Raw genomic sequence first — 19,675 nt, 5'->3', positions numbered from 1 at the left:
AGCTGGGGCCCTGACAGATATCTTTGAAGCATCCCTAAATACAGGTGAGTGCCAGAGGACTGGAAGGTTGCTCATGTTGTCCCCCTGTACAGGAAGGGTGGTAGGGATATTCTGGGTAACTACAGACCAGTGAGCCTGACGTCAGTGGTGGGAAAGTTGCTGGAGAAGGTACTGAGGGATTGGATCTATTTATATTTAGAAAATAATGGGCTTATCAGTGATAGGCAATATGGTTTTGTGTGGGGGAGATCGTGCCTTACCAACTTAATAGAGTTCTTTGAGGAAGTGACCAATTGATAGATGAAGGAAGGGCTGTTGATGTCATATACATGGACTTTAGTAAGGTGTTTGATAAGGTTCCCCATGGTAGACTAACAGAGAAAGTGAAGTCACATGGTGTGCAGGGTGTTCTAGCTCGGTGGATAAAGAACTGGTTGAGCAACAGGAGACAGGGAGTAGTAGTTGAAGAGAGTTTCTCAAAATGGAGAAAGGTGACCAGTGGTGTTCCACAGGGGTCAGTATTGGGGCCACTGTTGTTTGTGATGTACATAAATGATATGGCACTGTAGGTATGATCAACAAGTTTGCAGATGACACGAAGATTGGTGGAGTAGCAGAAAGCATAAGGGACTGTCAAAGAATATAGGAGAATTTAGACAAACTGGAGAGTTTGGCGGAAAAGTGGCAGATGAAGTTCAATCCAGACAAATGAGAGTCTAATTCTAGAATGAATTATACTGTAAAAGGAAGAACCTTGGGAAAAGTTGATGAGCAGAGAGATTTGGGCGTGCAGGTCCATTGTACCCTGAAGGTTGCTGCACATTTGCATAGAGTGGTCAAGAAGGCATATGGTATGCTTGCCTTTATCGGACGGGGTATTGAGTATAAGAGCTGGCAGTTCATGTTAAAATTATACAAGACATTAGTTCGGCCGCATTTAGAATATTGTGTCCAGTTCTGGTCGCCACATTACCAAAAAGATGTGGATGTTTTGGAGAGGGTGCAGAGAAGGTTTATGAGGATGTTGCCTGGTATGGAAGGTGCTAGCTATGAAGAGACGTTGAGTAGGTTAGATTTGTTTTTGTTAGAAACAAGGAGATTGAGGAGGACATGATTGAGGTTTACACAATCATGAAGGGTGTAGACAGGGTGGATAGAGATAAGCTTTTTCCCAGGGTGAAGGATTCAATAATGAGAGGTCACACTTTCAAGGTGAGAGGTGAAAAGTTTAAGGAGGAATACATGCGGCAAGTACTTTACTAAGAGGGTGGTGGGTATCTAGAACGTGTTACCAGCAGAGGTGGTAGAGGCAGGCACAGTAGATTCATTTAAGATGCATCTGGACAGATGCATGAATAGGTGGGGAGCAGAGGGATACAGATGCTTAGGAATTGGGCAATAGGTTTAGACAGTAGATTAGGATTGGCTCAGGCTTGGAGGGCCAAAGGACCTGTTCCTGGGCTGTAAATTTTCTTTGTTATATGAACTTCAATAAGGCATTCAACAAGAGTCCTCATGGTAGACTGGTTAGCAAGGTTAGATCACATAGAATGCAGGGAGAGCTAGCTACTTGGGGATACAGAACTACCTCAAAGGCAGAAGACAGAAGACAGGAGACCTGTGACCAGCAGTCTGCCACAAGGATTGGTGCTGGGTCCATCACTTTTTGTCATTTATAGAAGTGATTTGGATGTGAATATAAGAGGTATATAGTTGTAAGTTTGCAGATGAGATTTACCAGGATGTTGCTGGGTAGGGGAAAGTTTGAGTTATAAAGAAAGGCTGGATAGGCAGGGACTTTTTTCACTGGAGTGGAGGAGGTTGAGAGGTGACCTGTTAGAAGTTTATAAAATAATGAGAGGTATAGATAGAGTTGATGGTAGTTGTCTTTTCCCAAAGATAGGGAATTTCAAGACAATGGGGCACATTTTTAAGGTGAAAGGCGAGAGATTTAAAAAATTTAAAAATTTTTTACATAGAGAGTGGTTTGCATGTGGAATGAACTTCCTGAGGAAGTAGTGGATGCAGGTATAATTACAATGCTTAAAAGACATTTGGATAGATCCATGAACAGGGAGGAAACTGGGCCAGGAGCAGGCAGGTGAGACTGGTTTAATTAAGGATTATGTTCGGCATGGCCTTATTGGATTGAAGGGCCTGTTTCCATTCTGTATGATTCAATGACTCTATGACACCAAAATTGGAGGTGAAGTTGACAGCGAAGAAGGTTACCTCAGAGTACAGCAGGACCTTGAGCAGACGAGTCAATGGACCAGAGAGTGGCAGATGGACTTTAATTTAAATCAATGTGAGGAGCTGCATTTTGGAAAGGCAAATCTGGCATAAGACTTATACACTTAATGCTAAGGTCCTGGGGAGTGTTGCTGAACAAAGAGACTTTGGAGAGCAAGTTCATAATTCCTTGAAAGTGGAGTCACAGGTAGATAGTATAGTGAAGAATGTGTTTGGTATGCTTGCCTTTATTGGTCAGTGCATTGAGTATAGGAGCTGGGAGGTCATGTTGCTGCTGTATTGAACATTGGTTAGGCCACTATTGGAATACTGCATGCAATTTTGGTATCCCTGCTATAGGAAAGTTAGATTGAAACTTGAAAAAGTCCAGAAAAGATTTACAAGGATGTTGCCAAGTTGGAGGGTTTGACAAGGTCTTTTTCCTGGGGTGGGTCAATCCAAAACTAGAGGATATAGGTTTAAGGTGAGAAGGAAAAGACTTAAAAAGAACCTAAAGGGCAACATTTTCATGCAGACATGGTACATGTATGGAATGAGCTGCCAGAGGAAGTGGTGGAGGCTGGTACAATTACAACATTTTAAAAGGCATCTGGATGGGTATAGGAATAGGAAGGGTTTCGAGGGATATGGGCTTATTGCTGTCAAATGGGACTAGATTTATTTACGAGATCTGGTCAACATGGATGAGTTTGTTTCCATGCTGTATATTGCCATGACTCTATGATTCTAAGTTACCAAACATTTGTGTCAGGCTGATTCTGGAGTTGATAAAAGCAAGATTTTTATTCAAATTACTATGTTTTAATCAAAATTCCCTTCACCTTATCTTTATTTCATTTATTATTGAATCATTTCATAGACTTTAAACCTCCATTATCTGAGGTAACCTTTAGTATTGCGCTGTCAACCATATGGCAGAATGTAATTACTTGGATCTTGCTCCCTATCAATAAGTTTGTCTGAGGTGAACTATGTAACTACCTGATCATTTGTCTCCTTGCAAACCTACCCTTAAGTAATTCCTTCTTGTTCACGACATCTTTAATCCGTCTTTCCATTCTAACTTTCTTCAATTTTCTTTCATTTCCCCGATGTGGCCTGTACTGATTTCTGTGGCCAAGTAAAGTGCTTTATGTTGCATCCCCACTTGTAAAAGTACTTAAAGAAATGTTAATTATTGTTGAGAAACATTGAAGTGAGGTAGGAGGATGTCTGAGAACTGTGTTTAGTTAAATTTTCAAAAAAAGACGTTACTAATAAATTTTGAAATTGACTGCCAGTAAGTTGTTTCAGGCGAAAGTGACTTTAGCAGAGACACCTGCCTGCAGCTGAGAGAAGGAAATTCATAGAAGACTGCACAAATAATTTAATAATTCAAACAGGACTAAAGGAAGGAGAGAAAAGAGACCTCAATGCGTGTTTTTAAACTTGTGATATTGAAGAGTAATGGAGTTGAAATAAATGACAATTTCCACTTGATAATTGACAGGGAGTGCTGCAAGTGGTGCAATTGGATTCATGAGTAACTTATGCCATCATTATCTGACGATGCTGGAACTGTGTCCTGTAATTACTGTCCATTTCAATTTTCAAGAGTTGTTTTCTGGTAAAATGCTATATATCATATCATTTAGCATGATCTCTCCAAAAGTCAAAAACAAGCAATCTTCATAAGTCACCATCTTGTTTCTAGTTAGCTTTTTGTGAGAAACCTGACTTTCTTGTCTTTAGAGTCATAGTGTCATACAGCGCAGAAACAGGCCCTTTGGCCCAACTCGTCCATGCTACCCTAAACTGAATTAGTCCCATTTACCTGCATTTGGCCCATGTCCTTCTAAACCTTTCCTATCCATATACATGTCTAATGCCTTTTACATGTTGTAATAGTACTCTTCTCTGGCAGCTTGTTCCATACACATACCACCTCTGGCTCTCAGGTCATTTTTAAATCTTTCCCCTCTTACCTTAAACCTATACCATCTAGTTTTGGACTCTCCTAGCCTGGAGAAAAGACCTTGGCTATTCATGTCTATAAGGTCACCCTCAGTCTTGTACATTCCAGGGAAAGAAGTCGCAGCCTATCCAGCCTCTCCTTATAATTCAAACTTCCAGTTTGAATCCTTGTAAAACCTTTTGGCACTCTTTCCTGGTTTAATAACATTCTTCCTATCGCAGGGCAATAGAACTGTACTTCAATCTTTTCATTAAACTTAATACATTACGAATTTCAGATAACTGATTGTAATGGCGATAGAGGTGAATTGAATTTTATATAACATGCTGATAATTTAGTTAATCGAATAAACCCACAGGCTGCTATATTGCTGGGCTGACTGGGCCTGACTGGGACCACTAACCAGGGAACTAGCAGGGATCGCTGAGGAAGGTGCACCAGAAACCACTGACCTTCAGGCACTTAGTCGGTCATCATCGCTCTTTCATTGTTATTGAGGCTTCCACTGGGAAAGGTCAGGGAAGCATAGGAACCTGGAGCATAGGTGCAGGAGTAGACCATTCAGCCCTTGAAGCTTGCACCACCATTCAATATGATCACAACTGATTATGCAATCTCAATATCCCATTCCCGCCCTCTCCCCTTACCCTATGGTCTCCTTAGCCACAAGGGCCATGCCCAGCTCCCTCTTGAAATGGTCCCACCAGCTTCCTGTGGGACAGAATTCCACAGGTTCACTCTGAGTGAAGAAATTCTTCCTCATCTTAGTCCTGAATGGCTTGCCACTTATTCTTAGACTGTGACCCCTTGTTGTGGATTTCCCTAGCATTCCTTGCATTTAGCCTGTCTAGTCCCATCAGGTCTGTATATGTTTTTATGAGACCCCTCCTCATTTTTCTAAATTCTAGTGAATACAAGCTCAGTTGATCCAGTCCTTCCTCAAATGTCAGTCCTGCCATTCCCAGAATCAGTCTGGTGAGCTTTTGCTAGACTGTCTGAATGGCAAGAATATCCTTCCTCAGAGTTAGAGATCAAAACTGCACACAATATTCAAGGTGTGGCCTCATCAAGGCCCTGTAAAAGTGCATCAAGACATCCCTACTGATACTCAAATCCTCTCACTATGAAGGCCAGCATGCCATTAGCTTTCCTCACGACCTGCTGCACCTGCATGCCAACCTTCAGAATGTTCCACCATAACATCCAGGTCTCATTGCACCTCACCTTTTCCTTAACTGCCACCATTCAGTTTATAATCTGCCTTCCTGTTTTTGCGACCGAAGTGGAGAACCTCACATTTATCCACATTATATTGCATTTGCCACGTGTTTGCCCACTCAGCCAGTCTGTCCATCACCTGGCAGCCTCTTAGCATCCTCCTCACAGCACGCACTGCCACCCAGCTTCTTGTCATCCACAAATTTGGAGATATGGCATTCAATTCCTTCATCCAAATCATTACCATATATTGTGAACAGCTGGGGTCCCAGCATTGACCCTGCAGCACCCCACTTGTCACTGCCTACCACTCTGAAAAGGACCCGTTTATTCCAACTCTCTGCTTCCTGTCTGCTAATCAGTTCTCTATCTACATCAGTACATGACCTCTGATACCATGTGCTTTAATTTTCCTCACTAATCTCTTGTATGGAACCTTGTCAAAAGTCTTCTGGACAGCCAAATACATGACATCTACTGATTTACCATTGTCTACTCTACTGGTCACATCCTCAAAAAATTCCAGAATATTTGTCATACATGATTTTCCTTTGGTGAATCCATGCCAATTAGAACTGATTCTGTCACCGTTGTCCAAATGCTCAGCTATTACATCCCTAATGATGGAGTCCAGTAATTGTCCCACCACCGATGTCAAGCTAACAGCCTATAACTCCCCATTTTCTCTCTGCCTTTTTTTTTAGAAAGGAGGGGGAAATTACATTTGCTACCCTCCAATCCATTGGAAGTCAGAGTCTATAGAATGCTGGAAAATGATCACTAATGTATCCGTTATTTCTAGGGCCACTTCCTTAAGTACTCTGGGATGCAGAGTATTAGGCCCTAGAGACTTATCAGGTTTTAATCCCATCAATATCCCCAATATCATTTCCTGACTAATAAGGATTTCCTTCACTTCCTCCTTCATGCTTGACCCTCTAGCATTTCCTGAAGGTTATTTGTGTCTTCCATAGTGAAGACAGATCCAAAGTACTTGTTCACCTGGTCTGTCATCTCTTTGTTACCCATTATGAATTCACCTGATTCCAACTGCAAGGGACCTACATTTGTCTTCCCCAGGCTTTTTCTCTTCACATATCAATAGAACATGTTGCAGTCAGTTTTTATGTTTTCTGTAAGCTTACTTTCATATTCTATTTTCCTCTTGTGAATCAACCCCTTTGTCCTCCTCTACTGAATTTTACATTTCTCCCAGTCCACAGGTTTGCTGCTTTTTCTGGCCAAACTATATGCCTCCTCTTTGGCTTTAACACTTTCCCTGATTTCCCTTGTTAGCCGTGGTTAAGCCACCTTCCTGGTTTTACTCTTATGCCAGATAGGGATGTGCAATTGTTAAAGTTCATCCATGTGTTCTTTAAATATCTACCATTGCCTATCCACCACCAACCCCTTCAGTATCCTGGGCCAGCTTATCCCAGCCAAAGCATACCTCATGCCATAATAGTTAGCTTTCTTTAAGTTCAGGACCCTATTTTCACCTTAATGAGGAATTCTACCATATTATGGGCAGTGTTTCTCAAAGAAACCTGCACCAAAATGTTGCTAATGAATCCTCTCTCATTACACAGTACTCAGTCTAGGATGGCTTGCTCTCTAGTTGATTCCTCGAATTATGGGTCAAAGAAAGTATCCCTCATATATTCAGGAAATCCTCCTCCATGACATTGCTACCAGTTTGATTAGTCCAATCAACATGTAAATTGAAGTCATCCATAATAACTGCTATACCCTTACTGCATGCATCTATAATTATCCTGTTTGATACAATCCCCAACCTTGCAACTACTGTTGGGTGGTCTGTACACAACTCCCACTGACGCCTTTTCCCCTTTGGTGTTCCACAGCTCCACCCATATAAATTTCACATCATCCAGGTGAATGCCCTCCCTTACTATTGTGTTAAACTCCTCCTTAACTAGCAAAACTAACCCACCTTCCTTTCCTTTCTGTATGCCTTTCCTGAAAATTGAATAACCCTGAACGTTGAGTTCCCATCCTTGGTCATCCTGGAGCCAGGTCTCTGTGATCCTAATTACATCATATCCATGAATAACTATCTGTGCAGTTAATTCGTCCACCTTATTACAAATGCTCCTCATATGGAGACACAAAGCCTTCAGGCTCATTTTTTGACATGTATTGCCCTTTTAGAATCATGGTGCAATATGGCCCTTTTTGGTTTTTGTCTTTGCCTTCTCTGCCTTCCACTTTCACTTTTCCCCTTACAGTCATTTGTTTCTGTCCCCACTTTATTTCCCACCAGTTTCCTGCATTGGTTCCCATTCCCCTGCCATATTAATTCAAACCCTTCCCAACAGCACTAGCAAACACTTTCCCTCAGACACTGGTTCCAATCCTGCCTAGGTGCAGACTGTCTGGTTTGTACTGGTCCCCAGAACTGTTTCCAATGTCCCAGGAATTTGAATCCCTCCCTCTTGCACCATCCTTCAAGACACGTGTTCATCTTAGCCATCCTGCCATTCCTACTTTTTAGTTTAACTCCCAAATCCCTAAATTCAGCCAACCTCAACCCATTTTTTAATCTGTATTGTTGGTGCCTATAAGCTCCATGATAGCTGTCTGTTCATCTTCCCCCTCCAAAACATCCTGCAGCTGCTCCGAGGCATCCTTGACCCTTGCACTAGGGAGGCAACATATCATCCTGGACTTGTGTTTGCGGCTGCAGAAATGCCTATCTATTCCCCTTACAATTGAACCCCCTATCACTGTAGCTCTGCCCTCCTGTGCAGTAGAGCCAGCCATGGTCCATGAATCTGGCAGCCACCACCTTCCCTGGTGAGCCATCTCCCCCAACAGTATCTAAATGGTGTACCTGGTTTGGAGGGAAATGACCACAAGGTATGCCTGCACTACCTTCCTATACTTTCTCTGTCTGTTGGTCACCCATTCCCTATCTTCCACAGTAATATTTATCTGTGGTGTGACCAACTTACTGAACGTGCTGTCCACAATTCCCTCAGCCTTGCAGATACTCCAAAGTGAATCCAGCCACAGCTCCAGAGCTGTCGAGCAGTTAAACAGGAACTGCATCTGGTCACACTTCCTGCATATGAAGGAGTCAGGGATGTCAGAACAGTCCCTGAATTCCCACATCGCACAGAAGGTGCATGACACAGGTCTGGGAACTCCTGCCATGACTTAACTCTTAAGTTGGAGAAAGTGAGGTCTGCAGATGCTGGAGATCAGAGATGGAAATGTGTTGCTGGAAAAGCGCAGCAGGTCAGGCAGCATCTAGGGAACAGGAGAATCGACGTTTCGGGCATTAGCCCTAGCAAAGTGAAGAGAAAATAAGAGAGACACATAACTACTCACCAGTCATTCACTTACCTGCTGCCTGTCACTTCACAGTTAAACTTCCTTCTACTTCTCCGTTATCCTCGTGTCTTTGGCAGCTGCAATAGTTTGCTCCTTCTCCGACTTACTTCGCTGCTGCTTGCCCTCCTCACCGAAGCCCAGTATTCACTTAAACCTCCAGCAACATTTTAACCACAAAGCTGCCCTTCTCAAAATGGCCACTCCAAACATGGCCACCCTGCTATAGTTCACCTTCCTTTTATTTGCTTCTGGTCTGTGACTGAGATGACTTCTCCCAGAATCCTTCTCAGTGGTGCCCTCTGTTGGATCCTGCTGAAATTCTGGCCAGTCTGCCTTGGCCAGTGCTTTGGGAGCAGTGACTATTCGAAGCGTTGCATCTACTAGATGCCCCCAATGTCATTGTGTAACCCTAGGCTAACAGGTGAGGAAAGGTTGGCAGGGAGTGTTGTCTCTGAGTCTGAGGGTCTAAAGGGGTTAATGTTGAGTAATTTCCTGTGAAGGTGTCAGCTGGACCTGATGGAGGAATAGCTAAGGAACTCAAAGGAGTAAGATCTACCATTCAAATTCTCCTCAGAGTCTCTTTAATAATATCTATTATATTGATGTAACTTGTACCTAGCTGCAACCATGCGTTAAATTACATGTTGTTTAAGACATTAACCTCTTCTTGTTACACTACTAAGTGTTTTTCTGTGCTACATTAGACCAATAAGTCCTGCAGATCCTTATTCTTGAAGACAATATTGGCAGCAATCCACCTTAAAGTGAGTAATAGTAGAGAGAGCTCATACACATGGGGAGCTGTAGTGCAATAACTCATGAAACAGAGAGGGATATCAAAAGCCAAGGCAGAGGGGTCACATTCAGTAGGCATCCTGCCTACAGCTGGCTCTCTCACTCCCAACGGAGTGCCTGATGGTTAGGTGTCTCTGGACAGCCATCTGAGGATGTGGGAGATCTCTGTAGTCTTCTATTAAACCTTGAGCCAGTACTAAATTGCAGTGGGTTCATTGTTAACAGGTGTCAAATTGGCTCATTAATGTCAGACAGTCAGGAATGATGAGACCCTCCATGGCCCACTGTCTGGCCACATTGACTAGGCCCAGAAGCAGAACCATGCAAAGACCCTTAGACTTGTCTGCCCCTCCCTGCACTAGGTATCCCCAAATCAGGAGCATGGGGCTGAAGTGCAAATATAATTTAAGCAGCAGCCCCTTTAAAAAACTGTAAAGGACTATTCATGGAATGGAGAAAGTGAGGTCTGCAGATGCTGGAGATCAGAGCTGAAAATGTGTTGCTGGAAAAGCGCAGCAGGTCAGGCAGCATCCAGGGAACAGGAGAATCGACGTTTCTCCTGTTCCCTGGATGCTGCCTGACCTGCTACGCTTTTCCAGCAACACATTTTCAGCTCTATTCATGGAATGGGTAGACAGCAGCCTATGGTGCTGCCTACCCTAGGGAACTATTTTAGGCGTATTTAAATTTGTCTATCACTGGCAAGGCTGAAGGGGGATGTTTTTCCCCTTGCCGATTGACCTGGTGTGGGAATCTCCATGCCTTGGATAAAATAGTGGGGGAGACAGAACGAAGCACCTAAATGTTCACTTATTAGCCACTTGAGATTCTTAATAGACCCAAAGGTGTGCCGGTTGCCTGATATCTCCCCATCTACTGTAAACCGACAAACTGTTCTGGGGAAGATGGGCTGGCCATAGAATTCATTTATGAGCCTTCAAAAGTAAAGGCAAAGGGTGGGGTTATCAACGCTATAAGATTGGTATGGAATCTCCTTGAATTTAAGATAAATTCCCAGAACACTGCTGTGTACAATTCTGAAGAAAATCATAGGGACATTAAAAAAGGTTGTCCTGCTTGTAGTTTTCTTTGAATTTCTATACTAGAAATAAATGTATCGAAAATAGGAGGGAAAAGGCTGTTTGGCTGACAGTCAAATGTTATCTAATTGATTAATGAGTCATTTTGATGTCACAGAATAGATGTGTTGGCCAGTCTTGTGATCAAACCTCCAGGAGTATATTTAATTACAGTTGGCAACTGTATCAGTCATCAAATTCAATAATTGCAACAATTGGTAAATGGAAATTGTGCAATCGTTTTTATGAATTTATACTTTTAAGAATTAATTGTCTGTAGATTTGTTCATTATGATTACTTGTTCTATTAGTACCTTTGTCACAATTTGCTACCTGTGGCCATGATGAGTTGTTTATCTATCTATATATCCAGCAATATATCCATCTAATCGTTATGACATAGTTGTGTGTGGGAACTTGCTTGGGTCATCAATGACTCGATGGCTCTAGGCTGCAATTTCAATTCTTGACACCAAATTTGTACAAGTCAGTGGTGGTGTGAGAGGGAAATAGATTTGCATCACAACACTACACCTAATGTCTAATCACAATTTAAGAGATTAATTTGCAAATTTCGACAATGATTTCATGTTGTTTCAAGAACCATGGCTTCTTGTTAGGAAGCAATGTATGGGAGCAAGCCATTTCCACTGATATTGTGCCCAAACATTTTGTCACCTCAGAATTCCAAAAGGTAACTCGACTGTAACCACTTTTGCCTGCTGTTCCCAATCAGTACATTAGTACATAGGGTGGCATAGCAGCTCATTGGGCGGCATGGTGGCTCAGTGCTTAGCACTGCTGCCTCACAGTGCCAGGGACCCGGATTTGATTCCAGCCTCGGGCTACTGTCTGTCTGGAGTGTGCATGCTCTGGTTTCCTCCCACAGTCCAAAGTTATGCAGGTTTGATGAAATGGCCATGCTAAATTTCCTATCGTGGGGATGTGTAGGTTAGATGTATTAGGGGAAATGTAGCGTAATGGAGTGAGTCTGGGTGGGATACTCTTTGAAGGGTTGGTGTGGACATGTTGGGCCGAATGGCCTGTTTTCACACTGGAGGGATTCTATGATATATATTCTTTAACGAGGGCAGCTTTAAAATTCCTTGTGTTACACTTACAATGCACTGGGCATTTAGAATAAAAAGTATAAGTTTCAGTAGTTGCCAAATTGAGTTGAGGCAATTTATCAGAATCTGAATTGCATTAATAGCTTTGGTAATTAGCACTTCAGCTTGGAAAGACTTTCCCGAGCCTTTATTAGGTATTTTCTTTGCAGACAGATTATTTCTTTCTGACTGCTTCCAGTAGTGAGGCCATTTCCCTCCCATCCAAAGTGACTGCTTTCTACAGAGATTACATTCCTTACTGTATGGAGCTTTCATTAGGAAGAGTGAGGATATGATACTCCTGATGGCCAGTTGGTGAAGGAAGAAGGTTTATTCACAAGCTGAATATTATAGGCAATAACCTTTTGATTCCGCTCCACTCCTATTGCAGTATCTCTTTATATGTGCTCAAGCAGCCTCACCTATTTCTTATTTATTCCTTTTTTGACATGAGCATTTATTGCCAGTCCTTAGTTGTCCTTAAGAAGTTGGTGGTGACCTGCCTTCGTGAATAGCTGCTGTCCATCTGCTGTGGGTTGACCCACGATGCCATTAGGAAGGGAATTCTAGGATCTTGACCTAGCGACAGTGGAGGAACGTGAATATTTTTCCATGTTAGGAGGGCAACGTGAAGGTGGTGTTCCCATATATCTGGTGCCCTGGTTCTTCTAAATTGAAGTGATCGTGGGTTTGGAATGTGCTGTCTAAGGGTCTTTGGTGAATTTCTGCAGTGCATCTCGTAGTAGTACATACTGCTGCTACTTAGTGTCAGTGGTGGAGGAAATGGATGCTTGTGGATGTAGTGCCAGTCAAGCGGGCTGCTTTGTCCTGGATGGTGTCAAGCTTCTAGAGTGTTGTTGGGGCTGCACTCATCCAAGCAAGTGGAGAGTAGTCCATCATACTCTTGACTTGTGCTTTGTAGGTGGTGGACAGGCTTTGAGGAGTCAGGAGGTGAGTTACTCACTGCATTATTCCTAGCTTCTGGCCTGCTCTTGTAGACACTGTGTTTATGTGGTGAATACAGTTGAGTTTGTGATCAATGATAACCCCCAGAATGTTGATAGTGGGGCATTCAGTGATGGTATCACCATTGAAAGTCAAGGGGCAGTGGTTAGGTTGTCTCTTATTTGTGATGGTCATAGCCTGGCATTTGTGTGGCGCGAATGTTATTTGCCACTTGTCAGCCCAAGCATAGATATTGTCCTTATGTTGGAGGGAAGGTTATTGATGAAGCAGCTGAAGATGGTTGGACCTAGGACACCACCATGAGGAGCTCCTGCAGAGATATCTTGAAACTGAGATGACTGACCTCCAACAAGCATGATCATCTTCCTATGTGCTAGGTATGACTCCAACCACTGGACAGTCTTCCCCGTGATACCCATTGATTCCAGTTTTCCAAGGGCTTCTTGACGCCACACTCGGTCAAATGCAGCCTTGATGTCAAAGCTGTCACTCTCATTATATCTCTGGAATTCAGCTCTTTTGTCCATGTTTGGACCAAGGCTGTAATGAGGTCAGGAGCTCAGTGGCCCTGGTGGAACCCAAACTGAGCATCACAGAGCAGGTTATGGCTGAGCAGGTCGTGCTTGACAGCATTGTTGATGTCACCTTCCATTACTTTACAGATGATCGAGAGTAGACTGCTGGGCTGGTAATTGGCTGGGTTGGATTTGTCCTGCTTTTTATGTATACGACAAACTTGGTCAATTTTTGACATTGTCAGGTAGATACTGTTCCAGTATAGTAACTGTACTGGAACAGCTTGTCCAGGGGAGCAGCAAATTCTGGAGCACACGCTTTCAGTACTATTTCTGGAATGTTGCCACGACCTTTTGCAGTATCCACTGTCTCCAACTGTTTCTTGTTATTATGTGCAGCGAATCAAATGGGCTGAAAACTGGTATCTGTGATGCTGGGGACCACTGGGGGAGGCCACGATGGATCACCCACTCGGCACTTCTGACTGAAGATTGCCCTGAAAGCTTTAGCCTTATCTTTTGCACTGATGTGCTGGGCTCTACCATCACTGAGCATTGTAATATTTATGGAGCTTCCTCTTCCAGTGAGTTGTTTAATCGTCTACCACCATTCATGACTGGATGTGGCAGGCCTGCAGAGCTTAGATCTGATCCATTGGGTGTGGGATTGCTTAGCTCTGTTATCACTTGCTGCTTACGCTGTTTGGCACGCAAGTAGTCCTGTTTGGTGGCTTCACCAGGTTGGCACCTCATCTTCAGGTATGCCTGGTTCTGCTCCTGGAATGCCTTCCTGCACTCTCCATTTGAACCAAGGTTGATCCCTGACTTCATGGTAATGGTTGAGTGGAGGATATGTTGGGCCATGAGGTTACAGATTGTGCTGAAGTACAATTCTGCTGCTGTTGATGGCCCATAGTGCCTCATGGATGTCCAGTCTTGAGTTGCTGGATCTGGTTAAAATCTGTCCCATTTAGCACAGTGATAGTGCCTATATGTACATAGCCTCAACAGATACAATTAACAAGTAACAGCAGAGAATGGAATAATGGAGAGCAAAGTAGTATTTCAGGAGGATGTGGCTATTATCTTACAAAAATTATGTTGGTAACACAGATCCTAAAATCACTGTAGAACAAGCTTACATTTATAGCAAATGCCTTTACTGCTGAGTAAGTGCTTCTGAAGTACAGTCATTGCTATAAAACACAACAGCAAATTTAAAATCATAGAATCCCTACAGAATGGAAACAGGCTATTCAGCCCATCGAGTCCACACCGACTCTCCAAAGAGCACCCAAACCCCCTACCATGTCTCACAATCTCACAAGATCTCACAATCAACAATCATAGTCCCTCAATTTGCAGATCATGTCTATTCAGGATTTCAAATTTCCACCATGGGTTATTGTCTAACTGAACAATCTAATTTTCCACACACAGAACTTTGGGCAGATGGGACAATATGTCTGATGAAATAGTGGGATCCAGATAGCTGGACTTTATTCCTTTTCTTTTCCTCTCTGCAGATCCACTACCTCATCATTAAAGTATTACAGTTGCCATAGTCCACAAAGATTTCAATGAATTTAAAATGTTTTGAGATATATATATATATTATGTAGCTTTGGAAAAAATAAGTAAATATCTATCATACACAAAACCAAAGTACGAAACAGAAATGATGTTGCAAATTTCTGCTAGTGAGGAAAATGAAAGCTTTCCAATGAGTAAAATTCACAACTGGTGTTAAATGTGGTTTCTATTTTAGAACAAATCTCTAAACTGCTTTGACCTTTTCTCAATCTATTCTGTTGAGGTTGAGCTATAATAATAACAATAACAGCAGAGCATATTGCAGCAGCCCCACTACAGAAAAAGATGTGTTACCACAGAGGATAGAAAATGTCCAGCATGAATATTGGAAATGTACCACATAAAATTTTGTATTAGTTATTTCATTCAAATAACATTTTAAGTCTGACAACAATCTCAAACTTGTTAAACCATGATTATTCTCAAACTGGAAGAAAATAGAATCAAACACCTCGTGTAGCTGCTGTTTTTAATTTTTTTTCTCTCTAGCTGATTGTATGCTTGTTGGATTTTTTTTCAATTCTTCTGTCTGAACTGTGCAATTTTCATTCTCAGTTACCTTCTGCCTTCTTTCCTGGAGACGATCGTGAAATGATACAGCCCAGAAGGAGGCTATTTGGCCCATTATGCAAGTGGTACTTTGACAGAGCTATCCAGTTCATCCAATTCCTTTTCTCTCCCCGTTGATATGTGATTTCTTTCCCCTTCAAGTTAAAAGCAAATTCTCTTTTGAAAGTTAATGTTGACTTTGCTTTCACCACCCTTTCAGTCGGTACTGTCAGTTCCAGATCACAGTTTTGAAAAACAAAAGGTTTCCTCATGCCGTCTCTGATTCGCAGTCAATTTTTAAGGTGATCCACAATAGGTGGAGGGACGAAGTGAGGAAAGAAAATAATTCACTCAATGAATAGTTAGGGCATGAAATGCAATGTTTGGAAATGTGGTGGAAGCAGGTTCAACTGAGGCATTCAAGAAGATATTGGATGACTATTTGGATAAAAATATTGTGCAAAGGTATGGAGAAAGAGCAGAAGTTTGGCACCAGGTAGTGATGCTCATTTAATAAGCCAGTGCAGGCACAATGGGCTGAATTGCCTCCTGCTGTGCTGTAACAATGCTGGAATTCTACGGACTTCAACCCATGCCCTCTCATTATTGACACTGCTGCCACTGAAAAATGCTTTTCCTATTTACTCTATCAAAATCCTGGGACAGCACCTCTATCAAATCTCTCCTTTGCGTTTCTGCTCCAAGCTCAGCTTCCCCAGTCTCTCCACATAACTGAAGTTTCAGATTCCTTTCATTATTTTGGCACATCTCCTCTGCACCCTGTCTAAGACTTCAACAGTCTTTTTAAAGTGCTGTGATCCGAAATGGTCATAATTCTCCAGCAGAATCCTAGCCAGTGTTGTATGTAATTATTATCATAACTCCATTGCCTTTGTGCACTAGTTTAGTTGGGGGGTTTAGTTGGAAGAAGTCCCAAGTGGATGATCCTTCTCAATCTATTCCAGAGTTTCCCTGTATCACAGGAGCCAATTTTCAGTCAATACTGTATGAAGTTTCTGATTCTAATTCAGAATCGGAGACTTGCATGAAAGGCTGATTTGGTGGAGGATTGTCCAATAAAAGTTTAAGCTTCTGGCCAAGTCCAATGTAGGATCATGCATCAGGACTTCCACATGGTGCTGACATGCATTTTCAGGCAGCCTTAATTTTTAACTACTGTATAGATACAGGCTAAACATAATTTGTTTATTTTTAGTGTTTTCAATCTTGATTGTTACAACACAAATAGTAACCACAGTTAGGAAGGCTTAAAATCCACATAACAATAAAATGTACTTTGACATTTCCAAGAAATCTTCAGGCAGGCTATTCAATCATGGCTTGATAGCAAGGTACAATTTATTAAAATCCAAAAGGAAGCACTCTCAGGCAAAGGTTAAAATTTCCAGGAATTTGTGGTGCCCACAATATTAGTCCTATTATTTTAATTCTCAATGGTTCACTAGAGGGATAAAGATAAATGATAAACATTTAGCCCATAGGAAAACTGGGAAATGCGCCTAGATCTTTTTAAAAGCGTCCTTATGTGCTTCAGACCACTATTTGTGTATTTTTTCTATGTTCAAAATAAAGAACGTGTTTGAGAATTTCTGAAAAAATGTACACTTTGTCATAGGTTTTCATTTTGCACACATTACGACAATTTGCAAGAAATACCACAGGAGGAGAAACCAACATTTATACTGTATGAGAGGAAAGTGCTGATGGGTTAGAGGTGTTGCATGGAGAGTGCACCTGTTAATGATGCCTAACAGTTAACGGCCACATTATGCTTAAAATTTAAACTAGGCATGTTGACTCTGATTAGTGAAGGCATTGCCCTGAAATATGATCCAGAAAATCACTGTCACTGAGTTTATTGACAATGCATCCACCACAAGATCCCTCGTGTTGTTGTTTAAGGTATACAACAATTATTCTGCATCATTTATTCAAGGCTTCTTGATACTATGCTCTCAAAAGCATTTTCTCAAACAAATAGAATTTGTTTCAAACTCAAATTTGTATGGCAGTTTCTGTTAAAATTAATATTCATACAGAATCAGTTGTGAAAAAACAATGTTTCCTAGTTAGTGGCTCCCTCTACAGGTTAAAAGATAATCTCTGACCATGGCTTTGTTTTGACCACATCCAGTACTTGTATACAGATTTTAACACTTCTCTTATACAAACTATCTGTGAGCAAAGGAATAATAAATATAAATTGTTCTTCTTACTTTGTAAAATGACCAAAATACTTGTTGCAACAAATTGAATCACCATATCCCTCTTCTGACTGTAACAAAATCTTATTTTTTTAATAGCTGATCTCCTTTTTGCTTCCTTTCCATGGACAAGTGTATGGCCTGAACAAATTTTTAAAAAATACATGTTTTAGTGATGGGACTTTTGGGTCTTTCCGAATTAAAGAACTAAGGATACAAAGTGAGCAAGTGCACCACTCCTTGTATTTTAGCTGCAGAATCACACCCTAGTTTGATGTGGATATGCTGGTGTTGGACTGGGGTGGACAAGATCAGAAGTTAAATGACACCAGGTTATAGTCCAACAGGTTTATTTGAAACCACATGCTTTTGTAGCAGTGCCCCTTTGTCAGGTGAAATGAAGAAAATCACACAGGCACAGAATTTATAGGCAGAGAGATGAGTGGGCAGAAAGATCAAAAGATCATATCAATGCTATGAGAGGAGTGTCGTCAGGCTGAACAATAAGTCTCTGCAGGTGATCAGAAGTGTCAGATGATGTGAGTAAAGTGTCAACAGCTGAATAACAAGTGAAGGGATGACCAGGCAGAGAGATAATTACAAAAAAATTAAAAATAAGGTGATGCTGGAGACAAACCTGAAGTGCTGAAGTGTTCCCTGACTTCGAGGGGACATTTCTGTTTGGTGATTGTTGCACAGTGTCCACTTATCTGTTGTCGTAGAGTCTGCACGGTCTCGCCAATATAACATGCCTCAGGGCATCCTTGCCTGCGGCATGTGAGGTAGACAACATTGGCTGAGTCACTTGAGTATCTGCACTGTACGTGGGGGGTGTTGTTCCCACGTGTGATGGTAGTATTCAGTTGGAGAACACTTCAGGTGGTCAAGGGCATTCAGCCTCTGATCTTTGTGTAAGTGTCCACCTAGGTGACCTTTGAGATACACAACAACGCAGAATCACTGAGCAGAAATTGATAGCCAAGTTCCATATTCATGAAGACAGCCTCAATCTTGATCTTAGGTTCATGTCACACTATATGTAACTCCACCATACTATTCTATATTTGTAAAATCTTCCTTAATGTCCTGGTTTGACACCATCACGTTGATAACCTCTTATGATCTTAAGTAGTTTGTACAGTTTTGGATTATTTGTTATTTTAATTAGATCCTCAGTATGTGACTCTTATACCTATCATGTTATTCCAGCCACGTTATTGCAGCCATTTGGTTTGTCTCCAGCACCACCTTATTTTTATTTTTTTTTGTAATTATCTCTCTGCCTCAATTAATCAGATTATATGTCATCCCTTCACTTGCTATTCAGCTGTTGACACTTTACTCACATCATCTGACACTTTTGATCATGTGCAGAGACTTATTGTTCAGCCTGACCACACTCCACTCACACCATTTGTATGATCTTTTCATCTGTCTGCCTACTGATCACTCCACCCATAAAGTCTGTGCCTGTGTGATTCTCTTCACCGCTTGATGAAGGAGCAACGCTCTGAAAGCTTGTGATTTCCAATAAACCTGTTGGCCTATAACCTAGTGTTGTATGACTTCTGTGCTGAAAATGTGTTGCTGGAAAAGCGCAGCTGGTCAGGCAGCATCCAGGGAACAGGAGAATCGACGTTTCGGGCATAAGCCCTTCTTCAGGAATGAGGAAAGTTTGTCCAGCAGGCTAAGATAAAAGGTAGGGAGGAGGGACTTGGGGGAGGGGCGTCGGAAATGTGATAGGTGGAAAGAGGTCAAGGTGAGGGTGATAGGTCAGACGGGGGTGGGGGCGGAGAGGTCGGGAAGAAGATTGCAGGTTAGGAAGGCGGTGCTGAATTCGATGGATTTGACTGAGACAAGGTGGGGGGAGGGGAAATACCTTGTCTCAGTCAAATCCATCGAACTCAGCACCGCCTTCCTAACCTGCAATCTTCTTCCCCACCTCTCTGCCCCCACCCCAGTCTGGCCTATCACCTTCACCTTGGCCTCTTTCCACCTATCACATTTCCGACGCCCCTCCCCCAAGTCCCTCCTCCCTACCTTTTATCTTACCCTGCTGGAC

Source organism: Chiloscyllium plagiosum, chromosome 12 (genome assembly GCF_004010195.1).
Source record: "Chiloscyllium plagiosum isolate BGI_BamShark_2017 chromosome 12, ASM401019v2, whole genome shotgun sequence".
Classification (NCBI taxonomy): Eukaryota; Metazoa; Chordata; class Chondrichthyes; order Orectolobiformes; family Hemiscylliidae; genus Chiloscyllium; species Chiloscyllium plagiosum.
The sequence above is the reverse complement of the archived record's forward strand: the minus strand, read 5'-3'. Positions refer to the sequence as shown.